The following is a 27,399-nucleotide window of genomic DNA, read 5'->3' as shown; positions in this document are numbered from 1 at the left end:
ACTGGACATTTTAGTTCAATATGCGCATCACATGCGATTGAGACTTCTACTGCAAAAACCACTTAGCGAGATCAGGCTCGCCGACATATTTCATCTTACAGACGGAGTTATACGTCGCTCTCCTGGACTGAATGTCTGTATTTGTCAAGCAGGAAGTTACCTATGACCATTTACTGGTTCCTAAAGTACATTTTATGCATCCGAGATAGGTGCCGTAGAACGTAAGAATTCATCAAAAATATTTCTAGTTAGAAGACATCGAAGGCGAAAGTTACCTCTTTGACTCAGATGTCGGTGCTACGAGAAAATAGCAGGCAACGGGACTGCAACAGCATCAAAGGCGAAAATAGCTCACTGTACCATGTATTAATGCAGAGAAAAAGCCAAAGACTTGTGACGTAGTTGACAGTTAACAGGGACATGTAAGTATGTAGGCCAGTAGATATTAAGACAGAGGATTCATGTGAGGGGGAAGACACAATGATGAAAGGGGGGGGGGGGGGGAAGAAACTTTTAAATTTCATAAACGAAGAATTTAATTTCGGAGATGTTTATGAAATTACAGAAGACAAGAACTGTTTTTAATAAAGGTGTTTCTAAGGAAAAAAGCACCTGGTTTAGACTCTGTCTGAAGTTTTTTTGTGTTGTTTTAGGACGTGTTTGGCGAGGAAATTACTGTCACGTATAACCAACGTCCAGGAAAATTAACTTTCTCGCAACAATTCTCTCAGGACGTGGTTGTAGTCATCCCAGCGAACAAAGCGGTCATGGTGACCAAAGACTAGAGGCCAATCATACACTTTGACATCGACTACAAAATATTGGTATGGATGATTAATAGCAGATTAAGTCACTTTTGACCACCTAGCAAGCGAGCTGAGGCGCAGCAGGGAAATCGCACACACCTATGGGGAATAAGGATATTATTTTACTCGTGTGGACTTGTCGATTGAGCTTCTCTCTATTTTTTATCGACGTTGAGAAAGCAAACAATTAATCAAAATATTTAAGTGAAAGTCTTGATTAAATGGAATTTCATAATTCTTTCATCAAGGTTATTCGTATGTTCATCAGTGGTATCTCGTCAGAAAATCAAAGTGAACAGTCAGTTAACTAAAGCAATTAAAATAAGGCGATGACTGAAATAAGAAGGTCCATACCCGTCAATACTTACGATGTAGCAGTTGTAAGAGGTATGCGCTACATGTGCTGCCTGCAATAGGCAAGGCATAGGAGAGTCTCCGACCAGAGAGCAGTATGTAGTTAGTTGTTGCTTGTCGCTAGTCTGCAGTAGTCTGCAGTAGTCTGCGTGAGTCTGCAGTAGTCCACAGTAGTCGGCGCGTGTCTGCGCTTGTCTGCAGTCTGCTCTGGTCGGGATTCTGGACGATGAGTATTATTGTATAAGGTAAAGAAGCAGCCTTTCGCATATCTAGTACTGTATGTTAACTGTCATCCAATTTCTTTTAAAAAATGCCCCAATAATAATTTTTATAATATAAAGTAATTTTTTTAAAAAAAAAGCATTCATTTCAATTTAAAGAATATATCCAATGCATGATCATTCCGTCCACGAATCACAAAAGTATAGGCCAGCATTGTACGGAGCTGTGCCAAAATTTTTTAGGTAAGAGCAGATATATTCGCCGTTTTTTTTCATTGAGGTAAGAATTTTTGCTTTTTTATTCAGAATGCAGGGCCATGGCGCAGCGCTGCTGTCGTCATAAAATTTACCAGGTTACTGAATTTTCCTTTTTTATTATTTCGGAGTTTAGGAATTGAATTTTGTGAGTACATCAAATGTGAATGCATTTCTGCACAGAGATCATAAATGGGAACCAATTTTGTTCAGAGATTACAATATTTAAAATTCATTTAATTATTATTTCTGTGGGGAGGTTACATATGGTTCATTTTAATTAATATTTTTGTGAGGAGGTTACACTTGGCGACATCCGACCAGGATCGTATTTCTTTGTGAATCTTCTGATAAGTAGTCATATATCTGCTCTTATTTACTTAAATGTAGTTTGCATCTGGCGCAACGCATTTACTAATTTGTCACTCTTTCTTTCACAGATTATCGGCAATTTGTTGCTCTTAGTTGTAGTTGTGTTTGTTGCATTTTTGCATTGTCCTTAATTTTGATTTGTGAGAAATGCAGCGAAAAACTGTTAACAGTACATCGCGATGTGCAATGAGTGAAATAGCCGACTCGAATAATTTGACCGATAATATTTGCGACACTCAGTGTAATGATGACAATCCTCCATTTACAGACAATCAGTGCGTACCGACCACTAGTAATGATTTTGATCCTAATGATGAACAAATAAATTCAATTGTGTCCTCTGGTAATTTAACGACAATTGATGACGCGGGACGTTCTGTTACAATGAACGCTGCCCAATTTAACACACCCGGTTTGCAAAATTTGAATTGTGAACAGATAAATTTTTCTAACGAAAATGAACAGTGTACTCAAAGTACGACAGATTTATTTGATTCCGAGGTAGTGACTAACAGTGCACATCCGACTAGCAGACATTTTAAAGAATCACAGAATATCCAAATGGATACAGAAAACGTGACAAATGCAAATACACTAACACACAGCATAGAAAATAGAGTCACTAATTTTGGCTTGGATCAAATTATGGCAGTATTGCTACAACAGAATGAAAGACAAGACAACAATCACAAACAACTCAGTGAAAATTTCAAACAACTTAATGAAAAATATGACAACCTGAATGAAAAACTAGACAACAATTAGAAACAGTTGAATGAAAAACAAGACAACCTTAATGAAAATTTCAAACAACTTAGTGAACAGAATAAACAGCTTAGTGAACAGATTACAGCCGTTGCCGCGCAATGTCATGATACTAAAGAACAATTACGTGAGGAAATTGAGGCTTGTGCTAGGAAAAGTAGTGAAGAAATTAGATCTGTTGCTCAAGAATTAAGGAATACGCAAGCAGCTGCAACAGAATCACTTAGAGACGAAATTAGTGCAGTCGCTAAACAATGCTCTGAAAGCGCAACACAGTTACGCGACGAGTTTAAGTTAATGTCAGCAGAACTTTCGCGCACACTAGACGCAAAGGTAGACGCGAAATTTGAACAACAGAACAGCCAAATTGACGAACGTTTTAATCACCACCTACAAAACAGTGAAACGCGTTACCGTAAATTCATACAGGAACAAAATAAAGTAAAGCGACAAGTCGTGGAAACAATTACTGCACAGAGACAGGAAGATAAACGTAAATTGTTTATGAAAGCAAAAACATACGTAGACAACAATATTGCCACAGTATCAGGCGAAATTAATACTATCAAACAATTGAACACCGAATTGCGTGATGAAATTTCCGATCTTAAATCAAAAACAGATACACACATAGTAGACTTTCAGACAGTGACCGACAGACTCGAACAATTAGAACTAATACAGGATTCGGATGTTATCAAAGCAGACGTTAAAAAATTGAACGAAACCACACGTAAAATAAAAAACAAATTAATGCTTGTGACACTAAAAACGATGATCAGGTAAAAATACTGACTGAAAAATATGATGAATTGGCCAGTCATATTGATGTTATTGAAAGTAATAATGACACCAAATCAGACGATACTTCACCGATTTCGTTTAATCAAACACCTGAATTCCAAAATCTACAGGAGACGGTCAGTGAGATAGATTCGTCCAGTAATACATTATGTAGAAAATTGTCAACTTTACAGCAAGAAGTGACAGAGATGAAATATGTTTCAGTCAATAACACGTCACAGCATACGGCACATTCCGAACATTTGTCACACTCACACAGCCAGTATAATTTAAGTAATTTACAGAGAGTACGTGACTTAGATTCCGAACAATCACAGACAAATAGATTCTCATACAATCCTGAACCTGTTCAGACCCACAGAGACGATAATTTTGATTACAAGCATTTTCTATCCGTGAGAAAATTTAAAGTATTTAAAAATGACAGAACACAGATTCACCCCTTGGATTGGATACAACAATTTAGCTTTGCTTTTCCACCAGCTTGGCCCATAACACATAAACTTGAATTTATTTGCAGTGTTTTGGAAGGCGAACCGGCAACTCGTATGAGACCGATTGCGAGACAATGATACTCGGTAGAAGAATTTCAGAATGCTTTTGTGTCAGCGTATTGGTCGAAGCCAACACAGTGCGGAATCAAGGATCAATTAATTAGTTTACCGAATTATGAGAACTCAAATATTTCCACTGTCAAGCAATTTTTTGAACACATGGTCCAACAAAACGAGTACTTAAGTGAACCATACAGTGAATCTGCAATTATTCAATTATGCATTTCTACATTACCACGATCATTAAGAGTGTCACTTTTAACGGGTCAACAGAAAGATAATATTTCGGCATTCAGAGATCTGTTACAGCTTTTGGAAGTTCAGCAATCAGATTACTCCTTTATAAACAAAAATTTTTCATATAATAACCAAGGTCAACAAACATACAGCAATTACGATCAGCCACGCAATTTCAATAGCAAAGGTATTAGAAGCTCCAGAAATAACAACCACCAGAACTTTAATAACAGACAAAATTTTAATTATCAGTATCATCAAAATTATCAGCAACAGGAATCACATTTTGGTAACAATAGACGTTTTTCACGGCCACAGCATGAAAGCCAACCGGTTAGCATACCTAAACAACAATGTAATGTACAAGGTCAACCAAGCTTTAATGTTTCGCCGCCTGCACGAATAGCATCAGCCCCAACAAATAGTAACGCACAGCAACGAGGGAATCAGTACGTACAGAAAACACACTATTTCAATTCCTATCGCAATGCACCGTATAGAAATGACTATCATGACAGACGTAAAAGTAATGAGCACAGTTTTTAGCGTACGTTTAATAACAGTCGGTCTTATCAGCAGCAGAATCATCTGCAACAACATATTACCATGAATGAACCATACAGTAGGTATCATCCCGAACGTAATACGTCGGGAAGAAATAACAGAACAGTTCAAATAGTGGAAATGCCACAGCATCCTCCCGAAAATAATAGCACGTCAGATAGAATTTGACTAGATACAGTACAGGTTGCATCTTCCAGTAACGCAAGCAATACTTTCGACACGCAGAATCTTGTTCACGAAAATGTTATTACTTTTGACGGCATCCGAGACACTCTTTTGCAGGAAAGACCAGTTATTCAAAAAACCATTTCACACCCTATCATCGAAGTAAAAATTGGATCATCGAAATTTTCAGCAGTAATTGATTCTAGATCACCTATATAAGTCATAAATGAGGAAACTTTCAACGAATGTAACAAAGAGAATACCTATCCTACGTTACCATTAGACAAAACTAAAGTAAAAGGAGCAGTATCTGGTAAAGGGGTAGATGTAAAATTACAGATACATTTATCATTTTGTATTGCAGGTCATACATTTCACTCAAATTTTTGGATTGTTCCGTTATTGACTACAGACGTTATTTTAGGTACGAATTTTCTGGTACAACACGACGCAATTATTGACTTTCAAAACTCCTATTTAATGTTAAAGGATGATAATGTAGAACTGGCTTTAGAATTTCAGCACTCTTTATCTGCAGAAGAACAAACAATTAATCGTACAGAGGTCCTTTCTGCATTACGTAACATAGACTGTCATTCCACATTGTTCACAGATACGTACGTACACAACCATGATACTCCAGACGAAGCCGACTATGACGTTATACAGATGATTTCTGATAACGTTAAAGAGAGCAGTGCAAATACAGACGACGAACGCACGCAACTATGCAAAATTCTTTTACAGCAAGCTCCAGTTTTTGACAACGTTCCTGGTACTATGTCCGGTTTTATGTGTGAATTTCAAGTTAAACAGCACGACACATTTAAAGCCAAACATTATCGCATTCCGTATATTCACAGAGAACAAGTTAAGAAAGAATTGCAAACTATGCTTGACCAAGGAATTATTGAACCGGCAGTTAGTCCGTACATAAACCCGTTCCGTATTGTTAAGAAAGAGGATGGTTGACTTCGCCTCGTACTTGATTCGCGTCACATCAACGACATAATTATTAATGAAACAGATCGTCCTCAAACACTAGAAGAACTTCTACAAAAATTTCATGGTACTGCTACTTATTCCACATTAGATTTGAAATCGGGATTTTGGCAAATTCAACTCCATCCAGACCGCAGAAAGTACACGGCTTTTCTCTGTTTTGGTGACTGTTATCAGTTTTGTAAATTACCGTTCGGTTTAACTATTTCTTCAGCAGCATTTATTCGCGGTTGGAATACAATACTTCCGACAGAACTTAAAGACAGAATCACAACGTATGTAGACGACATTCTTATTGCAGAAGCTAAGTGGTCTGAACATAATTTGATTCTTGAACAACTGTTACGAACTTTTCGTGCACAAGGACTCACAGTTAATCTCAGTAAATCGCACTTTGGCAAAACTTCTATAAAATTTCTTGGACATGTAATTTCAGCAGAAGGCATAGTGCCTGATCCGGAAAAACTTCAAGCTTTACGTGGCATTACTGTTCCTACGACGAAGAAACAACTACGCAGCTTTTTTGGGCTTAACTAACTTTTTTCGTAAATTTATTCATTACTCTGCTTTAGACACCCCTAGATCATGTCAATTGACAGGTAAAAACACTATCTGGTCCTGAGATAAGCAAGCACATTCTGAATTTGTGAACCTGAAACAAGCTTTGTTGAATGCACCACTTTTATCACATCCAGATCTTACTAGAAATTTTTCCATTGCAACCGACAGTTCTAACACCGCTTTAGGCGTACACATTTTTCAGGAAATTGAAGAAGATGGTTGTACTGTAATTAAAAACATCGCCTTTGCGAGTCGCATTTTGTCACCTGCTGAACGCAATTATTCTGTTACAGAACATGAAACATTATGTGTTGTATGGGCATTTACGAGATTTCGGCATTTTCTTTATGGAAGACATACGACCGTTTACACAGATCATAGAGATATACAATTTTTACTTTCCGCTAAATTTACACACGACAGATTAAGTAGATGGAAACTTTATTTACAGGAATGTAATTTTACTATTGTTCACATTCCCGGTACACAAAATATTGTAGCAGACGCACTATTCCGTTCCTTCAGCAACAATCAGCAAGACATCGCAACCAACTTCTGCAAAGCAAATTTCAGCGTCACGTACATTCAACAAGTTGCATTTGAGAATTTCATTTCGTCGTCATTATAAGACATAGCACAAGAGCAGAGTAAAGACAACGTGTGGAAAGAAATTAAACACCTTTGGCAAGATAGGAATAATGTTACCATTGGAAACCATTACACTGTACGCAGTAACATTGTGTTTCGCCGCTCTCACCCTGACAGCAACAATTGGTTATTATCCATTCCTGACGAACTTGTTAACAAATTAATCTGGTATACTCATTTAAGTTATGCACTTTACGGAGCCAGAAAATGTTTCCTTATACTGAACAGAACTGTTATTTTACCAACATGGAGAAACGTATTCGACGAGTTTTAGCGTCATGTAAAATCTGCCAGAAAGCTGTCAGATACGACGTCACATATTCCTCCATTACATCCCATTGTACCCATTAAATTGAGACACATGGCCGCTTTAGACATTTTTGGTCCGATTCCCAGAACTGATAGAGGTTTCTGCTACATCTTTGTCGCTGTTGAACTCACTTCAAAATTTGTTACCTTCACTCCGTTACGCAAAGCTACTGCTAAAACTGTTTCGAAAGCATTTGTAAAACACGTATGTTACGAGCTAGATACATTTCTCCGATCTATATATCCAGGTACCATGCTTCTTCGAACCCTTGTGAACGATTAATGAAAGAAATTGGTAAACTGTGTAGAATATACTGCTATAAAAAACATATTGATTGGGACACACACATACTCTCATTCCAGGATGTAATTAATTCTATACCAAATGAATCCACTATGCTATCTCCGACTGTTATACTAAAAAATGTTTAACCACCTAACAAAATTAAAGAATTAGTAACCTTTCCTACATCTCGTCGACTACGACACCATGAAATAATTGACATTGCGCTGAACAACATCAAAAGTGCCGCAGAGCGCCGGAGAAGACAGCAAAAAGAGGTTTGTACACGCCGTGACTTTCACATTGGACAGAAGATAATAGTACGCACACATTATTTATCTAACAAAGGTAAAAGTAGATGTAGTAAATTTGAGCTTCTATACGCAGGTCCATATCGATTTCGCAGCATTCCTCACCCCAATGTAGTACACGTCGAAACTCTGAGAACCAGAAAAACTAAAGGAAATCACCATATCTCCAACATCAAACCCTTTATTGAATGAACATACTTTATGATTTATCTCACTGTCCTGATTTTTTTTATGACCACTTATGCAATTATATTCACATGAACACTTACTGATGATTATCGTATTTTTTCTTGGCAAGTGCCCGGCAAGGTAAGGTTAGCAGGTCGCTTTTCTTGTCGTTACACATCAGACCGTGCACATTTTTGCAGATGAACTTACACCTTGTATGACCACTTATGCAATTATAATTATATGACTACTTACTGATGATTATCGTATTTTTTCTTGGCAAGTGCCCGGCAAGGTAAGGTTAGCAGGTCACTTTTCTTGTCGTTACACATCACACCGTGCACATTTTTCCAGATAAACTTACATATTTTATGACCAATTATGCAATTCTATCTAGTGACATATTAATTTTATCAAATTCTTTCTCCATTGAAGTCTTCAACTCTCGCCTCTATCAACTACACAACATATAAGCTGAACAAAGAGAGGCATTTCTTGTTGTTACACATCAAACCGTGCAGATTTTCCATTCTTCATGTATGTATGATTGTTTTACTGTTTTGTTTGTATGCACTATGAAATATCTAAGATATAACAAACACCAGTTGACTTTGACATTTTGCTTATGATATCTCAACATCGTGACTATTTTACATTTTTTTTCTGCTGCTACATTGTGATACTCTGTGTACATTTTTGCATCTGAACACTGTCTATGTTTTTGACATATTACGTTTTCTGTCATGCTATGCTGTATGCTCAACTTTATCACTAGAAACCAGTTTTTATTTAATGGGTATATGATTTAAATGCAAGACATTAATCATTGTTCATGATTTTCGGAAAGAAATAACGTGTAAAAGAAATAAATTATGCGAATTTCACCTTCGGAATGAACGAAAGAAGATGCAGTACCTCGTCACGAAGAGTAAATGGATCAGAATTAACAAGCATTAACAAGAATGTACTATACACATCGTATGATAGCTGTCTTAACTAATATTTTCTTTCAGAATAAATAACCTGGTTTATGTTCACGGTAACCTGAATCAGTTCGCCATAATCATGTTACTCAAGACACCCTAAAACATCACAGAAACATCTGCATCGTGAATGCACTCACCACATACTGCAGGTTAAACTCGTCACTGGGTCGTCAGTACATCTACATCTACACGGATACTCTGAAAATCACATTTAAGTGCCTGGCAGAGGGTTCATCGAACCACCTTCACAATTCTCTATTATTCCATTCTCTTAAAGCGCGCGGAAAGAATGAACACCTATATCTTTCCGTACGAGCTCCGATTTCCCTTATTTTATCGTGGTGATCGTTCCTCCCTATGTAGGTCGGTGTCAACAATATATTTTCGAATTCTGAGGAGAAAGTTGGTGATTGGAATTTCGTGAGAAGATTCCGTCGCAACGACAAACGCCTTTCTTTTAATGATTTCCAGCCCAAATCCTGTATCATTTCTGTGACACTCTGTCCCATATTTCGCGATAATACAAAGCGTGCTGCCCTGCTTTGAACTTTTTCGATGTACGCCGTCAGTCCTATCTACTAAGGATCCCACACCGCGCACCAGCATTCTAAAAGAGGACGGACAAGCGTAGTGTAGGCAGTCTCCTTAGTAGGTCTGTTACATTTTCTAAGTGTCCTGCAAATAAAACGCAGTCTTTTATTACCCTTCCCCACAACATTTGCTGTGATTTCCCTCCAATTTAAATTGTTCGTAATTGTAATACCCAAGTATTTAGTTGAATTTACGGCTTTTAGATTACACTGATTTATCGTGTAACCGAAATTTGAGTTCCTTTTAGCACTCATGTAGATGACCTCACACTTTTCGTTATTTATGGTCAAATGCCACTTTTTGCACCATTCAGATATTTTTTCTAAATCGTTTTGCAGTTTGTTTTGATCCTCTGATGACCTTATTAGTCGATAAACGACAGCGTCATCTGCAAACAACCAAATACGGCTGCTCAGGTTGTCTCCCAAATCGTTTATATAGGTAGGAAACAGAGAAGGGCTTATAACACTACCTTCGGGAATGCGAGATATGACTTCTGGTTTACTCGATGACTTTCTGTCAGTTACTACGAACTGTGACCTCCCTGACAGGAAATCACAAATCCAGTCATATAACTGACACGATATTCCATAAGCACACAATTTCAATACGAGCCGCTTGTGTGGTAGAGTGTCAAAAGCCTTCCGGAAATCCATAAATACTGAATCGATTTGAAATACCTTGTCAGTAGCACTCAACACTTCATGTGAATAAAGAGCTAGTTGTGTTTTACAGGAACAATGCTTTCTAAACCCATGTTGACTGTGTGTCAATAGACCGTTTTCTTCGAGGAAATTCATAATGTTCGAACACAATATATGTTCTAAAATCTTATTGCATATCGACGTTAACGATATGGGCCTGTAATTTATTGGATTACTCCTACTACCTTTCTTGAATGTTGGTGTGACCTGTGCCACTTTCCAGTGTTTGGGTACGGATCTTTCGGCGAGCCAACGGTTGGATATGATTGTTAAGTATGGAGCTAATGCATCAGCATACCCCGAAAGGAACCTAACTGGTATACAGTCTGGACCAGAAGACTTGCTTTTCTTAAGTGATTTAATTGCTTCACTAGTCCGAGGATATTTACTTCTACGTTACTCACGTTGTCAGCTGTTCTCGATTCGAGTTGTGGAATATTTACTTCGTCTTCTTTTGTGAAGGCATCTCAGAAGGCTGTGTTTAGTAACTCTGCTTTGGCAGCACCGTCTTCGATAATATCTCCATTGCTATCGCGCAGTGAAGGCATTGATTGTTTCTTTCCGTTAACATACTTCACATACGACCAGAATCTCTTTGGATTTTCTGCCAGGTTTCGAGACAAAGATTCGTTGTGGAAAGTGTTATAGGCATCTCGCATTTAAGTCCGCGCTAAATTTCGAGTCTCTGTAAAAGTTCGCCAATCTTGGGGAATTTGCGTCTGTCTAAATTTGGCATGTTTGTTTCGTTGTTTCTGTAACAGTGTTCTAACCCGTTTTGTGTACCAACGAGGATTAGCTCCGTCGTTCTTTAATTTATTTGACGCTATTTTTTCTGAGTCACGAGTCTTCGGACTGATTTGATGAGGCCCGCCACTAATTCCTCTTATGTACCAACTGTTTCACCTCACAGTGGCAATGGCAACCAATTTCTTCAATTACTTGTTGAATGTATCTCAGTCTCAGTCCTTCTCTACAACTTTTACCCTCTGCAGGTCCCTCTAGGAACATAGAACGTATTTCCTGATGTCTTAACTGATAGCCTGTCAACCTGTCTCATCTTTGTGCCGCTGTTTTCCACGTATTCTATTAACAGTCGATTCTGCGGGGAACCTCTTTTCTTAGCTTATCAATCCACCTAATTTTCAACATTCTTATGTAACACATCTCAAATTGTTCGATTCTCTTCTGTTCAGGTTTCCTATTGCCCATTATTCTTTGGCATACAGTGCTGAATTCCAAACATACATTCACAGAAATTTATTCCTCAAATAAAGCCCTATGATTGAAACTAGCGGACATCCCTTGGCCAGGAACGACCACGTTGCTGCTTAGAAATTTATTCCTCAAATAAAGCCCTATGATTGAAACTAGCGGACGTCCCTTGGCCAGGAACGACCACGTTGCTGCTTCTTAGGTAGCAGAATTCCTCAACTTCATCTTCTTCGTGATCATCAACTGTGACGTTAAGTTTCTCGCGGTTCTCATTTCTGCTTCTTTCATTACTTTCGTACTTATTCGATTTATCTCAATCCATATTCTGTACTCATCATACTGTTTTCGTTCCACTCAACAGATCTGATAATTCTCCTCCATATTCACTAAGTATAGCAATGAGATCAGCTAATCTTTTCACTTATACCTTTTCACCTTGAATTTTAATCCCACTCTTCAATCTTTCTTTTATTTCCGCCATTACCTCTTCGATGTGTTGCCTGAACTGTAGGTGGGAAAGACTACGTCAATCCCTTGCACCCTTTTTAATCCGAACACTTCGTTCTTGGTCTTCCAGTGGTATTGTTTCCTCTTAGTTGTTATACATATTGTGCATTACCTATAGTTCTCTACAGGTTACTCAATTTTACTGAAGATTTCGAACATGTTACACCATTTCACATTCTGGAACGCTTTTTCCAGGTCGGCTAATCGTTTGAAAGTGTCTTGATTTTTCATTAGTCTTGATTCCAATATCAACCGCAACGTCTCAGTTGTCTCCGTGGTGACCGCACCTTTCCTAAAACGGAACTGGTAGCCATCTAACAAATCCTCAATTTGCTTTTCCTTTCTTGTGTATATTGTTCTTGTCAGTAACTTGGACGTATGTACTATTAAAATGGTTTTGCGATAATTCTCGCTCTTGTTGGCTCTTGCTATCTTCTGAATTGTGTGGAGCATGATGTTTTCCCGGAATTAAGATAGCCAGAGTCACATGTTCTACACACCAACGTGAGTAGGTCGCCTTGTTGATATACCCCCCCCCCCCCCCCCAATTATTTTAGAAATTCAGATAAGTTGTTACATATTCCTTCTGTTTTATTCGATTTTAAGTACTCGAAATATCGTTTAAATTCTCAATTTACTGCTTAATACTCTACCTCTTCCACATCCATTCCTGTTTCTTTTTCTGTTACGTCTTCCCCTCATCGAGGCAGTCAGTGTACTCTTTCCATCTATCATCTCTCTCCTCGGCATTTGACAGTGTATCTCTCACTGCACACTTAATGTACAACCATTAATTTTAATTTCGTTGAAGGATATTTTTACTTTTCTTTCCTTCCGACAGTCATTTCTGTTCGATTTTTTCACAATAATCTTGCATCCATTTCGTAGTAGTCTAGCTGCACTTCCTACGTTCTTCATACGTAAGTGACCTGGATTTCTCCATTCCTGATTTTTCAAAAACTGTTATCCATAGTTTCTTCGCGGTTAACTTCCTTCTACAGTTTTTTTTCCAGCTTCTGTGAATGCCCTTATAAGAGGTATTGATTTGTCTTCAACTGAACTGCCTATCAGGTATTCTCTATCACAGCATCCATAGCCTAATACAACTACAAGCGTATCTCTTCATTCCTTAGTACTTTAGTATCCCACTTCTTTGAAAATTAATTCTTCCTAACTAGTCTCTTACACTTCTTCATATTCCTCATCACTGATATGAGTCTATATCTGCTGCTGAGTACGCCTTAAGGCAAAAAGGCCGTAGGCTTTTGTGCCTCCTCGGTATTATCAGTCACACGGTGCACAATTAGTCGATAACGCAAAGCACGTCTAATCTGTCTTTCACTATAAGCATTCTAACGAAAAGTGACTTCGAAATGGTAACTCAGCTGACAAACTCTCAGGGTCCAAGATGACATGGACGCTGTGAACCAAGGTACGGAGTACGCCTTCACGTTGAGCCGAGTGGTGATAACTGTTAGCCCGCACATACAAATCAGTCTGATTAGGCTTCTTATAAACAGCATGTCCCAACGCACCATACAGCTGCCTCCTGACCAACACATGAAGGAAGGGAAGACAGACATCTTTTCATACCACCACCGTGAAAGGAATATTCGGGTGAATTGAATTCAGATGTTCTACAAAGTCGTCAAAACTCTCATTGCCATGAGACGAAACAACACAAGTATAGTCTACATGTCTGAAAAAAAATGGACAGGGCTCAGAGACGCCGACCCCAGGGCAAGTTCTTCGAAATATTCCGTCAACAATTTGCAATAATAGGTGACAGAGGGCTTCTAGTGGCAACTCCATCGAGCAGACTCATGGAGTGGCGATGGGTGCTCGTGGCCACCTATTATTGTCAGTTAAATTATAGGATACTTCGAGGAACTTGTCTTGGAGTCGGTGGCTTTGAAACATGCGTGTCTTTTCAGATATGTAGACGATGCTCTTGTTGCGTGGCTTCATGGAAGTGAGAATTTGATTCAGAAGACTTGACTTCAATCCACCTGAATATTCGTTTCACAATGGAGATGATAAAGGATGGCTCTCTTCCGTTCCCTAACGTGTTTAGCAGGAGTAAGGAGATGGTAAGTAGGGACATACTGTTGTGTCTAGACAAGACAGCCTAGACACAATGAGAGGAAGCCGAAAGGCACGCGCTACGCTCACGCAGATGGGCGTGAGGTCTGAAACAGGATACGTAATGAATGCTATAAAGAAAAGTACATAGCTTCTGGAATACTTAACTTTAATCCATCCTTGTGGTACATCTGGAGATTGTGGCGATACAAGTGAGACTCTTTAGATACATGCAATGTAACTATTGGCGCCTTGCTAGGTCGTAGCCATTGACTTAGCTGAAGGCTATTCTAACTATCTGCTCTGCAAATGAGCGAGGCTTCGTCAGTATAGTCGCTAGCAAAGTCGTCCGTACAACTGGGGCGAGTGCTAGTCCGTATCTCGAGACCTGCCTTGTGGTGGCGCTCGGTCTGCGATCCCACAGTGGCGACACGCGGGTCCGACATGTACTAATGGACCGCGGCCGATTTAAAATTACCACCTAGCAAGTGTGGTGTCACGCGGTGACACCACACATACTGTTTATAGAAATCGTACTAATACCGATTTGCATCTGCTGGCTGATAGTTGTCACCATCCGGCTCAACTTGAAGGGTACTTGTACCTTAGTCCAAAGGGGCCATGTCTTCTAGGACCGTGAGAGTTTCTCATCTGAGTTAGCGCATCGCGAAGTCACTTTTACCAAAGTATGCGGCATTTTTGTCTACTTACGTAGCTTTTCGAACAGCATTGGTCGTGTTTTGTAGAAATATGATGTCAAGTATGTTTTTCGGCCACCATCTAAGATCATGGTCCTTTTAGGTTCCGTAAAGGATGATCTTCGTTCGCTTTAGGTGGGTGTCTACCGTACTGCTTGCGGTTACGGCATTTCATATATTGATCAGACTAACAGGACTTTGGAGGACAGGAGTGCTGAGCAAAGCAACACACACGCTTATAGCAGCCGAGAGAATCCGCTGTTTCAGAACGTTGTCTTGATACCTGTCATCCTATGGAATATACAAGACGAAGATTCTGGCTTGCATTTCCAGCTATTAGGATAGTGTTATTAAGGAAGTTTTTGAAATTAAATTATGTAGTAACCTTATAAAAAGAGACCGTAATTTTTCCTTGAATTCTGCATGTAATCCTGCTCTCTCACTTGTCAAAAAATCTTAGGGACGGAGCTCTACCTCACCTGTTCACTATTAATTTCTCTGTCTGTAATTTCTGGCGTCAATCGTCTTTGGTTTCAGATGGCGATAGTGTTTACAGTGTGTTATGTTTACGGACTTTCTGTGAAAACTGAGGTTTTAAATTCTCTTGCACAACACTTACTTGCTGCAATTTTACCTTGAAAATGGCAGGGTGTGCTCCTGTCGAAATATAGGTGGTTGTCGACTATACGTCACCACTCCTCTGTCCTCTTTGACACCATTGGCAGAACGAGGGTGACTTCTTATGCCGGAAGTCTTTGGCGACCATTGCTTACGATTTTAATTGATTATTTAAGTGGTGTCGGTTTACGAACCTGGGACCGAGGACGTCTCCATTACTCTTCACTACTCCAAAGCCATGGATGCATCTAACAGATCGTCAGTTTGCTTTTTCCAGTCTTCTGGACATCATTCTTGGCAGCAAAGTGGATGCATGAGCTTTTAAGCTGACTGTGCGATAATTCTCTTACTATTTTCGGAATTGTGTGGATGATGTTTTTCCGAATGTCTAATGGTACCTCATCACACTAATGCGAGCCGGCTGCGGTGGCCGAGCAGTTCTAGGTGATTCAATCTGGAACCGCGCGACTGCTGCGGTCGTAGGTTCGAATCCTGCCTCGGGTCCTTAGGTTAGATAGGTTTAAGTAGTTCTAAGTTCTAGGGGAATTATGGCCTCAGATGTTAAGTCCCATAGAGCTCAGAGCCATTTGAAGCATTTGAACTACTGCGAATAGTCGCTTTGTTGCCGCTTTCTCCAAATATTTTAGACATTCTGGTGGAACGTTATCTATCCCTTCTTGCATTCTTTGGTTATAAGTCTTCCAAAGCTCTTTGAAATTGTGATTCTAATATTGGATATCCTTTCTCATCCATATCGCCTGCTGCTTCTTCTTCCTCATAGTTACCTTCAGTGTACTCTTTCCACCTATCCGCTCTCTCCTCTGCGTTTAACCGTGTATTTCCCATTGCACTGCTAATGCTACCACCCTTGCTTCTCACTTCACCGAAGACTATTTTGAATTTTCTATACGCAGAGTCAGTTCTTCCGACAATAATTTCTCTTTCGATACCACAATAATTTAAAAAAAAAGGAAAACATTGCTTCTCATCGGACCAAACGCCTCAATTCAGAGACTGTCCCACCTCTGTATCGTTTGGCCATTTACTGACGGCAGCAGTTAGTGTAAAACCGATTTTTTCTGACGATGTAACACAGTCTGTTATGATCTCCTCGGGGTTTATGTTCTTACGCCTTCTTACATGGCTGTCCTCGTTGATATACTAACAAAAAAATTGGACCACTTCATTCACGTTCCGGTCATGGGTACGTACAAACAAGATAGCTCCTTTCTTCCACACTTTTTGGCCTCACAAGGAACCACTTGAGTGCGAGGTCGAAAAACGCCAATTGTGTTTACGCCTTTCCACGCTTCACAGAGTGTCAACCATGAAACCATAATATTGGCTGCAAATGGCAGCAGGGGTCGGGACTGGAGGTATCTAATGGACAGCCGGCCGCGGTGGTCTCGCGGTTCTAGGCGCGCAGTCCGGAACCGCGCGACTGCTACGGTCGCAGGTTCGAATCCTGCCTCGGGCATGGATGTGTGTGATGTCCTTAGGTTAGTTAGGTTTAAGTAGTTCTAAGTTCTAGGGGACTGATGACCACGGCTGTTAAGTCCCATAGTGCTCAGAGCCATCTGAACCATATCTAATGGACACCACAGCATTAGCCTGTGGAGCGTAGCTGAACTGTTTAGTCGACGAGTAACATACAACAGTGATACAGAACTTCTTGTGTTGATACAAAGCAGAACCACGGCAACGGCAAACGAAGCAAACAGTGCATAATATCTACACTGTCAGTTACCAAGTATTCATTTCGTCAGAAAGGTACCCAAGGAATTTCGCAGAGTGAGAAAGAAGTGGCAGATGGAATATTAGCTTTCTGCAACGTGAGTTAGTGGAATATGTGGTGTTGTATATGTTACTGGCCAAACCCGATTTTAGGAGGAACTAGTTTTGCCTAGGTCAAACTCATTCATCCTGTTACCGATAGGCCGGCCGGTGTGGCCGTGCCGTTCTAGGCGCTTCAGTCTGGAACCGCGTGACCGCTACGGTCGCAGGTTCGAATCCTGCCTCGGGCATGGATGTGTGTGATGTCCTTAGGTTAGTTAGGTTTAAGTAGTTCTTAGTTCTAGGGGACTGATGACCACAAATGTTAAGTCCCATGGTGCTCAGAGCCATGCCCCATTTTTTTACCGATAGGATAAAACAGTTCAGCCTAGGTCGAATCGGTTTCTCCTAGTTATAATTTGCATGATTTAGGATAAAGTGGTACGTCCTAGTCTGAACTAATTTCACCTAGTTTGTATCATTTATAAGCTTTTCAAAGTAAACTGAATAAAGGAATAGAAATATAATTGTCAATACGATTCATTAAAGTTATTTATTAACTAACCAGTAATTTCACATCTATCACCAGATCACCTAACGTATATCCATCCCCAGAAATCACCTTATCTGCAATTTGCTTATTTACATATTTTCGCAAGGTTTACTTTGGTGGCACTTAGAATTGCAGAGTACTTCGTTTTTCTTACAATTGCATTTGTCTGTTGCATAATTTTTCATGCAACTGCATATCACGAAGCCTTGTCCTGATCCAACTGAATATTTGGTGGGTGCAGTCCTTAAAGATATTTCAATATCCTGGTTAATATCTCCCACATATAAAATCTTCTGAATGTAGACGTCAAAATCAGTTCTACAAAAATAAAAAAGGAGCTAAAAAAATGTTTTTTAATATTTTACTACATAAAATTGTGGAAAATTTTGATAAAATTATACCTGCAATAATGTTATCGAAGTATGCCACGTTTGGTGTCAACTTTGTAGAGGCCCTCATCAGTCTTTTGAAGTATTACTTCAATTATGTTTCGAAGGTCACCTATGCCTTTATCCGCATCTACAACTGGTATAGTTACTGTGGTGTCACCGCCAGACACCACACTTGGTAGGTGGTAGCCTTTAAATCGGACGTGGTCCGTTGGTATACGTCGGACCCGCGTGTCGCCACTATCAGTGATTGCAGACCGAGTTCCGCCACACGGCAGGTCTAGTCTAGAGAGACTCCCTAGCACTCGCCACAGTTGTACAGCCGACTTTGCTAGCGATGGTTCACTGTCTACATACGCACTCATTTGCAGAGACGACAGTTTAGCAAAGCCTTCAGCTACGTCATTTGCTACGACCTAGCAAGGCGCCGTATTCAGTTACTATAATTACTATCTTCAAGAATGTATTCTGAACAGATAATATTGTGAATCATGTACCGTCAAGAGCGACGTTTATCATTAATGGATTAAAGTTAAGTATCAAACTAATTACGTCCGCTTTCTGAATTCTCATTCCTTGTCATGTTTCAGACCTCACGTCAGTATAGTTCTTCCCTCCTCTCGCCAGCCTGTGTGAGCTAAAACGCATGCATTTCGGCCTCCACTCGTAACACGGTGTTGGCTCTTCTGCTAACACAAAAGTTACGTTGTCTCCAATGTCAGCTGGTGGATGGGATTTGTCAGAAGAAGCTTTCATTCATTTAGCTTCTTTTTTTGAATTTCCTGCCGCAATTTTTCTAGCATTTTGGATGTCGTTTGTGTCAATTTTCACAATGTTATCATATCACTATCTTCGTGCTGTTCAGTATTGCTGTCATCTTCGATTGCCTTCTTTAGGCCATTTTCATTCTGAATATCATTTATGATTTCTTGAGGCAACGAGGAAGTAGAAAGTCTTACTCTAGGTCCGATTCCGAATAATGCTTTGTAAGATGGTTGTTTTATGTCAGAGTGGTAAGCTCGATTTTTCATCAATTGGACATACCTTAATACTTCCGATCACTTCGTCGAATTGTTATCCTTTAACCAAAAACTTGTCATATTTTCAGTGTCTTGGTTCGCACGTTCAACAGAATCCTGACCTTGGCTAGCCAATTTTCAGTTCCGACCAAAGATTTGCGAGTTCACTTACAACATTATTGACAAATTCTCTGCCATTATCAGATTGAAGAATGCACGGCACCCCTACATTTAGGAATATTTCACTCAAATGTAAGCCACTTCTTCAGCCTATTTAATGTTATCCCACGAAGGAGAACCAATTTTGTGAGAGATTGAAGAATGCACCGCGCCCCTACAGTTAGGAATATTTCATTCAAATGTAAGCCACTTCTTCAGCTTCTTTAATGTTAACCCACGAAGGAGAACTAATTTTGTGAGATGATCTTGGTAAACTAGAATGAATTTTAAATTCCCGACAGGCAGTTCTTATAAATCAATGAAATCGACTAGGTATCTGCTGTTCATTTCCGAATAGAGAAGTGGCTTTAAAACTAGCCCTCTATTTTATTTTGTGTTCTTTTGTTGACAAATATCACATTGACATTTATAAATAGAGGCATATCACTTCCTTTGTGTATTGACATATTTTTTTGATGGCCCAGCTAACATCCTATCGCGACCACCATGACCCACATGAGCCGCGTCACTCACATCATAAAGTTCATCAGCTGGAACAAAGTATTTTATATTCCCGTGACCCTGTGCAATGGGTTTCTTCACATCGCCAATTTTCAAAACAGCAAATCGTTTCAGTCTTCTTTTTTGTACTGATGTTCTTTTTTCCAACTTTTCTGCGTCTTCTACTTGTTTAACCAAATCCTCATATTCGTCTACTGATAACACATTATAATGAGAAGACTCTTTGTTTTCACTCTGCAAAATTTCCTCCAGAAACTTTTCTCTCCACAGCTTTTGATTGGCTTGTCTGCTACACGAAGTCTCATCCATGATGAAAGGCCTCACAATAATTATACTGGTATTATAATAAAATGTTTTAAACGCAACCAGCAACTTAACACGCGCACTCGTCGATGCAGAATACTGTTCAAAATAAAGAATAGTCCCAGCGAAGAGCGGTTGAGTGGCGCGAGGGGCGAGCCAGAGATGATTCGAGGATTCCCCGTTCGTACAGGCGGCGACATGCGTTCCGACTAGGCAAAATTAGTTCAGACCAGGAGGTACCAGTTTATCTTAAAGCATGTAAATTCTAATTAGGATGAACCGATTCGACCTAGGCGAAACTGTTTTATCCTATCTATAACAGGATGAACGAGTCTGACCTAGGCGAAACTAGTTCCTCCTGAAAACGGGTTTGACCGGTAACATACGCACTAGATTCTGTGGACAATGTACATGAGGAGTACAATGATGACGATACGTGCTTAACAATTGGAAGTGATAATGAAACAGGTGTCAAGTCATGTAATTCATCATCCTTGTCGGACAGGCTCCCAAAACATACCGTCTCCAGTGAAAAGAAGGAGAATCGATGTCGAAGGAGCGAATAGTAAACACGATTACGTACACGGAGGATCATCCGTAGCATAGTAAACAATAAATTATGAACAGATCTCGGGTAAGTCCGTACCGATATGACCATGTCGTGTATAAGAAAAACTACGGATATTCAAGGGAGGAGAAGGCGCACTTGCTACAAAAACTAGCGTTAGCGCGCTTCAGTGATGTCGACACAATTTATAGGATGAGCACGATAGTGTCTTACTTCTTTATGCAGATTAAACTGCGCGCGACGTAGATTACATTGATTTAAAGGGCACAATGGATGGTTGCTTATTTTGAAACAGAGGAGAATACGCAAGATTGCGAAATTTCAAACATAGTGTGAAACTGACGATGCACAGAAAACTGCGGAATGGACCTCAAAATTTGTGGATGAGATGAACAACGTTATCCCATCGTTGAGTCAGGAATTTGTTTTCAAATGCGACCAATCGGAATTTGAAGAGGAAATGTTTATGAAAGGAACCCTGGAAGTTAGAGGCAAACTGAGAGTTATATCAACTAATGTCAGTTCCTCAAAGCTTTACCACACAATTATGTCCACTGTTAACCTGGATGGTAAATTGGCTGGAAAGGTATTTTACTGTTCAGCACGAAGCTGAAGATACTTGGCTCCCTAAGAATCTCTCTCGTGTGCGTGAAATTGCTAGGGCCGTAGAAAATATTTACTTCACACAAAGCAAAAATGGGCGAAAGAGAAGTATAACTACGGTATGAATACTGTTTTTGGTCAATAGCCGGTCAAGAAACATGCTTTTGCTTGATTCCTCTGCTGATTATAGAATTATTTTCCTCTAGAGCAAAGTATCCCCTCTGAAGAGTGTATGAGATTGCGGTTTATACCACCTGGAACCATAGGACAAATTCAGGCTGTGGATGTTTGTTTTTTCCGTGCCTGTAAAACATATATTAATTCACTTTCTGCAGCTACGCCTTAAAGGACAGTCAGTTTCACGATAAGCTCAACGACAGACTGACTCACATTTGGTTGTATGCCATCACATTGCATCAGTTCTCATCACCCCTCTACACTAGTTTGATTGTATTGGCGTTATTGAAGAGTGGATACCTAACTGAACGTCTACACGGTTTGTAAATCCCAAGGAGGTCGCCTCCGATCTTGATGGTGCGAACCTTTGCGATCATTGTGGCGTTGAACATTTAATTCATTGTCCATGATGAAAGTTAATGGTTACATTTGAGCACTTGTCGAATGTCTCTGACGGTCCATTATGGCCAGGGGACATCGGGTGTTAACGTACCTCTCAATTCAATAAACTTTTCCAACAACCGTATACTTTAGGTTATTTCATTTTATTTCGAGAGCTCCAGTTTTGGCAATGCATTTTGCCGTCTTCAGGCCCCACACCCTTTTTTCGAATCAAGGAGCTTATCGTATAGAGCCATAACACTGGATACTGTGAATCCCAATTGTTCTGCAACTTTCGTATCAATCAGTTGCACAACGATTGGGATTCACGGTGTCCAGTTTTATGACGCTATGCGATAAGCTCGTTGATTAGAGAAAATGATATGGAGCCTGAATATGTCAAAATGAACTGCCGAAACTGGTTGAGTTCGAAATAAAATAAAATAACCTAAAGTATATGGTTCTGGTAAAGTTTATTGAATTGACAAATTTGTTAAATGTCGTCGAAGATCATTTTGAGAAGTGTAATACAGACATCCCCTAGAAAACTGATCTTTGGCCGGCCGGGGTGGCCGAGTGGTTCTAGGCGCTACAGTCTGGAACCGCGCGACCGCGCGGTCGCAGGTTCGAATCCTGCCTCGGGCATGGATGTGTGTGATGTCCTTAGGTTAGTTAGGTTTAAGTAGTTCTAAGTTCTAGGGGACTGATGACCTCAGAAGTTAAGTCCCATAGAGCTCAGAGCCATTTCAACCGTTGAACTGATCTTAGCACCTCCCGACGCTCACTTTCTGTTGCCCTCCTGATGCACGTTGTGAGTCATTAGCAGCTAATAGTTTTGCTGTCGTAACAGTTAACACTACGCTTTCAAATGAACCATACTAAAGAATGGACTTGCAACCTGGCACTCAAAGGGTTGCTGGAACGATTTCATGCAACAGACTGGCAGAAGTGCACCACCTCACTTCGATGACATGTCAAGAGCTGGAGGTCCAAGGACGGCTCGGAACCAGCCCTGCTCCTCTACTCTGTCTAGAAGCACGTAAGCCGTGCTCGCTCTCAGTAGCGTCTTTGACGGATACGTCTGTGTTTACTCGGTCAGAGGAGCGTGACATCAACATTGTAATCCCCGGAGCAGTGCGAGGCGCGCAGGCGATGAAACGCACGCGTCCTGAGTGCACTTCAGATTATTAATTCTCTCTGAACTACAGAGGGGCTCCAGCTCGCTGCTCAAACGAGCAACAGGTATGCGTCGGAAGGCGCACAGGCCGCGCTCCGTGAATTAGTTCCACTCCTCTTTGTTCGCGAACATTCCGACGAGTTGCCGGTAACACTTTTGACGTTACGGAAAGTTCACGGACGTAATATTTCTCGAAATTACAGAGTTTCTGGAATGATTGGAGGAAAACTGCGAACAGAGAAATGTCGAGGGAGAAACCCTCCAGCTTATAAAACACCTGAAATCTGGAATTGGATTTTCAACGCGAGCAGTTGCTGATGATGCTTCAAAACCCATTCACGGCCACACGACTCATTCTCTCCAGATATTTCCATGTGCTGGCTTTTCGGGCGTAAGGGAGAATGCATGTGGCAGTACGGTAAATTTCAGCTTAGATAACATCGCTTTTACGTAAAGCGTTTGTCTTATTTTACTTATGTAGGTTCAACGCAAGGTCTGCCTATAAACATTCGGAAGTTGCTGAAGGTTTTTTTTCTGATTAATCTGATGTGGTCTCTGGCAGCTCGCTACAGACCAATAATACTATTATATTAGCCAGTGAAGTTTCTGTGAAAATACCTCCGCAGTAATGATAAAACCGTTAATACCTACAAGGAATGCAATACAAAAGAGACAGTAATGCTATAATCCGTAATGTTATAATCCTCAGACGTTATATGAACACGGTTATTGTCACTGCGTTTAGACACTGTATTCAGTCAACCCAAACGCACCATCCATATCCGCCAATTCGTCATTCGTAAAACCTTCGTTAACGCTGTGTATCACTGTTGGTAGGCAAATATCTCTGACAGGAAACCATATCTGAGTCGGAACTAAACAAAAGTTGCTGCAAGCCTGAGGGCGAAGAGTGCAGTAAGCATTTGTGTTACCAACTTCAAATATTGTTAGTGAACAACTATGCTTCCGTACAAGACACACAGTGTATATCGGAATGATACGCAGATTCGTGAAGACATTTTCAGTGGAGTATATGTATAAAGACAATGGGTGTAAAGGCTGAATATAAGAGCAGTTGTTCTGTAACTAGCCACAAGAAATTTGCAAATTTGTGGTAAGATCTTAAGGGACCAATCTGCTGAGGTCATCGGTCCCTAAGCTTACGCACTAGTTAATCTAACTTAAACTAACTTACGCTAAGGACAACACACACACCAGTGCCCTAGGGAGGACTCGAACCTCCGAGGGAGTAGCCGTGCGGGCCGTGACAAGGCGCCTTAAACCGCGTGGCTACCCCGCGCGGCTAGCCACAAGAGATCACAGGTCTCTGGTACATAAATTTTCAGGAAAGTACACCTAACAGCCTCCGAAATTTTGTCGGTGTATTTCGGGTTAGTTCTTTGGGCATATTTGTTTTACATGGCAAGGTCACATGCCTCAAGTCTTCTCTTTCATCTAGGAGATAGTACCTTGCACAGTGGACACTGCAATATATAAGGTCTGTGAGCTTTAGATGATGATAATAATAATAATAATAATGAGTAATGTGAATAAGTACTAGTGTCAGTAATATTTGTCGAATGCTAGTACGTCGTCACCACGTTGTATTAACACAAAAACCATAGCATTAACGCAGGAAATCATAAAATCTGGGGAACAAGAGTGGTCCGAAGATAAACAGTAACAGAAATAAAACGGTCAATTTATCAGACAGAATGGAAGACATGGAAGGGGAAAAACAGAAATAGCAGTGGAAAGGTGAGACAGTGTTGACAATTGAACGTAATTACTGGTTCCCTGTCAGATACGAAAAACACAACTGGGATGTGCTGGCAGAAGTAAAACTTTAATTTTATCAGCGTGATACTAGGAAGTTTGCTTTAGAGTAGTGTGGCTGAACTGGAGAAGAATAAGATGAACGGAGTCCCAGAGGTTTTGCTATAGGAAGAACCTTATCTGATGTGCTGAATGCAACAATTACTCAACCAACTATCAGTTTCAACAATTTTTTTTTTAATAAACTCTGTTGATATGAATATGCTATCAAAATATTTTTGTTTTATCAACAAATCCACTGTGGTCGTTTTGATACAGTATTGATAGGACTGAACTAGGAACTCTGGAAACGATACACCACGATGGCCGGCCGGATTGGGCGTGCGGTACTAGGCACTTCAGTCTGCAACGGCGTGACCGCTACGGTCGCAAGTTCGAATCCTGCCTCGGGCATGGATGTGTGTGATGTCCTTAGGTTGGTTAGGTTTAAGTAGTTCTAAGTTGTAGGGGACTGATGACCTCAGCAGTTAAGTCCAAATAGTGCCAGAGCCATTTGAATCAATTTGTCCCAGTGTTATTGTCTTTGTCACATTCCTTTTTTATCGACTGACCGCTTTTCTTTCTTTCTCGCTTACAGTCTGCTGTCTTTCTGTTCTACCAGCGTCGTCTTCTCTTCACACACAAGTACTTGGGAAGGGTTTGCTCGGAGTTTTGGTACGTGGATTGGGAAACTTAACACGTGTTTATTCTCTTCCACTGCCATTTTCTCTCTCTCTCACCATCACCGTTTCCTGTCTCTGTTTCTCTCCCACTGTCAGCTGTGTCTGCCACGGTCATTATCCCTCTCCTAATTTATTTCAGCACAAAAATTGCAAATAGGTTTGCATGCCAATTTTTTTGATGAGGAATTCGGAATCAGGACTGAGACAGCTGGTTACCCATATTTCTGCAACACTCCTTTAAAGAAGAATTATTTGTTTTGTACACCGACAGGAGCGCATCTCTACTGTTCCCCTCTTTTTACCTGCTGCAACAGTGAGGGTTGCTTATATAAAACGAATGCTATAGTTCAATAAAGTTTTGACTTTGTTTATATACTTCACCACATTTATATAGTTCGACACATGTAAACAACTGAGAATAATAGAAGGTTAACACATAATGCAGAATAGGCTTTCTTTTCGTCAAAATGGGAACTGCCATACGTTTCATCCAAATAAAAAACTGAAGCAAGAAGTTTTAAGGAGTTAGTAAAAATGTACAGCGGAAATGGAGCACATCGTAAAAGAGATGTTTCTCTAGCATGCTAGGATGCTATCCAACATACACTATGCGATCAAATGGATCTGGACACCCAGAAAAAACATAAGTTTTTTATATTAGATGCGGTGTGCTACCACCTACTGCCAGGTACTCAATATCTGCGAACTCAGTAGCCATTAGACATCAAGAGAGAGCAGAATGGGGTGCTCCGAGGAACTCACGGACTTCGAACGTGGTCAGGTGATTGGGTGTCTCTTGCGTCATACGTCTGTACTCGAGATTTCCACACCCCTAAACATCCCTAGGTCCACTGTTCTCGATGTGAAAGTGAAGTGAAAACGTGAAGGGATACCTACAGCACAAAAGGTACAGGCCGGCCTCGTTTGTTGACTGACAGAGACCGCCGACAGTTGAGGAAAGTCGTAATGTGTAAAAGGCCGACATGTATCCAGACCATCACACAGGAATTCCAAAATGTATCGGAATCCACTGCAAGTGCAATGGCAGTTAGGCGGGAGGTGAGAAAATTTGGATTTCATAGTCGAGCGGCTGTTCATAAGCTATACATCACGCCGGTAAGTGCCAAACGACGTCTCGCTTGGTGTAAGGAGCGTAAACATTGGATGATTGAACAGTGGAAAAACGTTGTGTGGAGTGGCGAATCACGGTACACAATGCGGCGATCCGATGGTAGGGTGTGGGTATGGCGAATGCCCGGCGAACATTATCTGCCAGCTCGTCTAGTGCCAACAGTAAAATTCGGAGGCTTTGGCCGAACGGAGTGGCCGAGCGGTTCTAGGCGCTACAGTCTGGAACCGCTAAGGTCGCAGGTTCGAGTCCTGCCTCGGGTATGGTCGTGTGTGATGTCCTTAGGCTAATTAGGTTTAAGTAGTTCTACGCTCTAGGGGACTGATAACCTCAGCAGTTAAGTACCATAGTGCTCAGAGCCATTTGAACCA

The sequence above is a fragment of the Schistocerca americana genome, chromosome 6 (genome assembly GCF_021461395.2).
Source record: "Schistocerca americana isolate TAMUIC-IGC-003095 chromosome 6, iqSchAmer2.1, whole genome shotgun sequence".
NCBI classification, from domain to species: Eukaryota; Metazoa; Arthropoda; class Insecta; order Orthoptera; family Acrididae; genus Schistocerca; species Schistocerca americana.
The sequence above is the reverse complement of the archived record's forward strand: the minus strand, read 5'-3'. Positions refer to the sequence as shown.